This window comes from Triticum urartu, chromosome 2A (genome assembly GCF_056163025.1).
Source record: "Triticum urartu cultivar PI428250 chromosome 2A, HENAU_Tu73, whole genome shotgun sequence".
NCBI lineage: Eukaryota > Viridiplantae > Streptophyta > Magnoliopsida > Poales > Poaceae > Triticum > Triticum urartu.
In genome coordinates, this window is record NC_141874.1 from 265,040,655 (window position 1) to 265,046,064 (window position 5,410).

Below are 5,410 nucleotides of genomic sequence, written 5' to 3' on the forward strand. Positions count from 1 at the left end.
GACAACCCACCATGTACTCCTACATGGCCTCTCACCGCTACCTTTACCAAATTGTATTCACACACTTAGCTCACACACAGTAGGACATGTTCACAACTTTCCAATTCATCCCCGATGAATCAGACCTGACACAACTCTAAGCAATAGCAGGCATGACAAGAAAACATGAATGAGTAGGCACATCAGGGCTCAAACAACTCCTACTCATGCTAGTGGGTTTCATCTATTTACTGTGGCAATGACAGGTCATGCAAAGGAAATGGGTTCAACTACCGCATCATGTAACAATTGAATCGTTGTTGTCCTAATGCAGTAAAAGAGAGCAGGAGCGAGAGAGCGGTTTGTATCGGAATGAGCAAGGGGGTTTTGCTTGCCTAGCACTTCTGAAGATAATATAGTTCTTCATCGGTGTCATCGAACTCATCGTTGGAACCACGTCTATCGAGAGGGAACAAATACCAGCAAACAAAGAGGAACACAATCAATGCAATGCAACAATTATGATGCATGATAATGTCATGGCAATATGCTGTTGATTGAGCTAATGCAACTAGCAACCATATTAAATGAAGTTGGTTTGAACCAAGGGTTCAAATTCAAACTCCATATGTGCTTATTTAAATGTCAATTATGCAAATTGCCATGTACAGCAACCCTAGGTTGTTCAAACATGCATGCAAATGCCATAAATAGATTCCTTGAATTTTTCTGATAATTTTTCATATATAATTTATTTCATTTGGAGTTACGGTTGAATTACTATGAATTTTTGAAGTTTGCAACATTTTCTGGAATTTCCTATATAAGAATAAATCTAGAAAATGAGTTACTGCGTCAGCATGACGTCACTGTGATGTCAGCAGTCAACGGGCGCGGTCCAGCTCAACCCTGACCAGTGGGACCACTGGTCAGTGGTTAGTTAACTAACTAAATTTAGTTAGCGTTAACTAATATTAATCCCGGTTTAGTTAGTGCCCTGGGGCCCACACGTCAGTGACCCAGGGGGTCAACCTGGGCCCACCGGATCAACGGTCAGCGGTCAAACTTGCCGGCGTCTAGCCGCCGGCGAGTCCAGACGCGGCGGAGCGGCGCGGGATTCGCCTACAGGGCGCCGTTTGGCGCGCGGAGCACAGCTACGGGATGCGGACGCTCGTCCGCATCCAACCGTGGTGGTGGCGCGGCCGGGGAGTGGCCGGAGAAGCGCCCGCGACGAGCTCGGTGGCGGCCGAAGCTTGGTCGAGCTTGGGCTCATTGCTGCAGTGGCCTAGGCGGGGCGGCGCTAGCACCTACGACTCCTACGCGATGCGGGGAGTGCAATGTGCTCAAGCCCGGGACCATATGGTCACCGGAGCACCACCGGCAGCGAGCGCGGGCGGCGGCGCATGCGGGTGAGCGCGGTGCAGTGGCTACGACGCACGGGGAAAGAAAATAAGAGGATGGGGGAGGTCAGTGGCTCACTGCGAGTGCAGGGGAGCGAGTGGCGAGCTCGGGGAGGGGCTGGTGAGGTCGTGCGGCCGCCGGCGATCTCGGAGCAGAGGCGGCGAAGACGGCGGGGCAGAGGGTGATGCAGGGCGTCCAGCGTCGGGCGGCTCGGTGAGGAGGAGGATAGGGACTAGGTGGAGCTCGTGGGCAGCTCTAGGGGGGCGAGGGAGAGGCGGTGGCGTCGACTACGGCGGCGGCGGCTTATGGGCGCGTCGGCCTAGCGGGAGAGGAATGAGGGAGAGGGAAGAGGAGGGGAGAGTTCTATCTGAACGGGTCTGGGGGGTGGCGTGGCGCTACGGAAGGCTCAGGGCGCTTCGAGGAAGCAAGAGGTGGCTCGCGCGTGGACGCGCGCGGCGAGCATGCGCCTTCGTCCTCCTGGCAGGGGAGGAAGACGACGGGGAGGAGGCAGTGGGCTGGGCCAGCGAGCTGGGCCGGCCAGGCAAGTGGCCTAGGTAGGTCCTTCTCTCTCTCTCTCTCTCTTTCTTTTATTTCTATTTTTCTTTTGTTCTGTAAGTTTGTGGCATTACTAAAAATATCTAGGCACTTTCAAAAATCACCAAACTGTGCATGCCCAATGTTTAGAATATATCAAACATGCAACATTTTGGTTTGGGATTATTTGGGAATTTTAAATATTTTATAGTATTTAAGTGCCCAAATTCAAATACAATAAGATTTAATTCAAAAATCTAGAATGGCCTAGAAATATGTGCATAACTTTTGGCAGAGGTTTTCACCTTTAACAAAAATCATGAACTTTTCTAAAGGGCAATTGGGATCATTGAAAATATTTTTTTATTGAACCTAGTTGAATTCATTTGGTGCTAGGGTTTCAACAATCCCCATTTCAAGTTTCATGAAATTTAAACATGATGCATGGATGTAAAGCCACTAGTTACAAGCAAACACTAGGGTTGTGACAACTCACCCCCACTAAACAAGAATCTTGTCCCAAGATTCAAGACGTGAGGTAAGAAGACAGAGGGAGCACAAGCTAACACGGTCTTCACGATCCAGGTTGCACTTGATATGAACGTTGATCCGATCACCATCATTGTCTTGATGTCTTGCCCCGAGAACTCCAACTAACATGACAACGAGAGGGAAAAGAAACTCTAGAAGGATCGATCTTCTCAAAGATCGAGCAGCTCAGGATTAACTCACGGAATGAGACATAGATACATCTCACGAGCTGAGATGCGAATCACACACTAGGAGTGATGGAAAGAGGTAGATGACAAGGTTTTACTAGGTAGGCAGAAATCTCACGCTGAAGAGGGTGGGCAAATCTCAAGATAGTGATGAAATAATTGCCATGATTTCATAATGGGGCCCCTTAGGCGAGGTGACTCGCAGAAATATTCCCTTAAGTGGCAAAAAGAATTACTTTTGATCCATAGATCATTGAGACTCTCTATACCAACCTAAGGCAATTCACAAACGATCCTTTGACGGAGTTCGAGAGAACGACATACTTGGGCTAGAATGGATGATGTGGACTACCTTGTTGAAGAAAACGCGATGGATGATTTGCTTATCATCGAAAATGGATGGAACCCATGGTAGGACCACTTTGAAGATGATCCTGATCAGTAATTACTGAGAAGGGTAGTCCGTAGTAGGATGACACAATGGCGGTGCAAGCTGGGAACAAAATGCAAATGCTGGGAATGATTCTAGTAACTGGGAAGAGACCCAACAGTAGGGAGTGAGCCCACTGTTTGGAAAGGTTATAACATACCCGAGGAAACCGAGAGCACAAGGATCCCTAAGGAGCAACTTCTGGAATGAGTCGCACGAAATCTCCATTGAGGAAAATAGTCAAATAGCTCAATCAAGATACTACAATGATAGATCTTCCGGCTAGCTGTGTCGGTCAGAACATCAACCTTGTCGGGACCTACATCATAGGTCTTGGAAAAGTTTCAACCATAATATCTGTCGGAGATTCAAATCCGGTTGATAACGGGATAAGACTCATCAAGTCTAGGAAGAGAAATGAAGGTCTACAACACAAATCGACGAAATGACGTCGCGAGATTCTCGGGGAGTGAACTACGATAGCAAGCTCCAAAATATGAGCTGGTTCTGCTACACACCGGTGAATACACTGTCCTAGACAAGCATGACCACATGGTAGTCTTATAATAAACACTACCGAGTTCAGATGGGGAACCGTCATCGAGGATATCGAAGTCCTTGTATAAGTCTTGCTCTTAAGAAGGAACTTCTTCTCCTTGAACAAACCAATTAGTGGCTTGGTGTGCTAGGAACACATATGGAGTGGAGGTAATTAATCTACCAAACCATAGAATACTTCACACGTATGCATGAATGATTTGGGATGATTCCAAGGGAAACAAAACAAACCTTTCTCAAATTCATGGCGGCAACTTACACCAAATGCATGTGAACCGGAGAAGGTCACTTCTTTCATCCAACAAATGCTTCATGAACGGGACACGAAGGCATTGCTTACAAGTTTTCAACACTAGGTTGATGTTCAACATGAATCATGGGGGAGACAAAATGCTGCTGATGGGCTCAACAGCAACTCATCGGAATTTCCATATCACTGGACTTCCACCATCATGTGAGCATGGTGATAGCATTGGTCAGACCAAAGAATGTAATGGTGTATGCTCGAGGGATCAACCACGAGGAAGACAACATCACGAAAATCGTTGGTTCCGATTTGAGTTGACGATAGCCCATACTCAAGTCAAAGTTTTGACAAGGCAATAGATCCAACAACTGATCACGAGGGCCAATCAATGGAGATATCATCTTTCTTCAACACACACACACGCACAAAAGATATCCCTTAACATGAACTAAGTCAGACAAGCTTTTATCTTCCAACTCTCCAAGTTGTTGTTTAGCTTAACCAACTAGCTCAGGGTATCCGACACAGATTCTTGGAGAAAGGGTGGCTTACAAGAAAACCAATTTGATCACGAGCTCAACATAACAGTCGGGAAAACAACCTGGTGATACTTCCGAGAAGATATTCGGAAAATCACGAACCACCGATATGTTACTAAACTCGAGAACATTCTTGCTTTTCAGGGCAAGACGATGGGACCAAGAGAGTGATGGATTGCCAAAATCCTATCTCAGTGGTCGATGAGTGCACCCGGATATATGTACTAGGTTGCACGATCAATCTTAGGATGATGATTCAATAACCAACACGCTAAGGATGAAATTGTTGTCCATTAGCTACCAAGCAACGGAGTTGCTAGTAGTATTCATTTCACACATCATAATTCACTCGTCGTCATTCCGGTTGCAACAACCTGGGGACCGAGGAATGAAAAATGATGGCGAGAAGTACCACTGTATCAAGAGTTCATAGGATGGTGTGCAATTGCCATGACAATCTTGATATAAAGATGGTAATACTCCAAGGTAGAACAGAATCAAAATATGGATTGGCATTTTGATCTGCGAAATACAACTGCTTTGACCCAATCCGAGATATGGATGAGGTACTGGAGTTTGTTTCTCCTAGTCATTCCGAAATAGAATGGCTTGACAGACCACAAGAATAATTAGGCATCGATGAACGAATGCACACATACTCTTGACTATCAATAGATAGACGAGGGCCAGGAAATAATTAAAGAGGGACAACCCAAAAGAACATATGATTTTCTGAGTTGTGGATGCATGGTTTAGCACGTCGAACGAAGTTCAACAGGTTTGTTCCGGATAACCCATGCAGAAAGGTAAGACTGGCAAATTCACAATTATGAATGCAGAACTCCTCAAGAGAACTCTGATTGTGAGCTTTTGGTTCAAAGAACTTTTGCCTTAATGGATCAAGGTACTTGGAAGAAGGAAATACCACGGACCTCGAGGACTATCGCAGGGTTACTAATATCTTGAGGGAACTAGCAAATACTAACAACATGAAGTAGGTGAA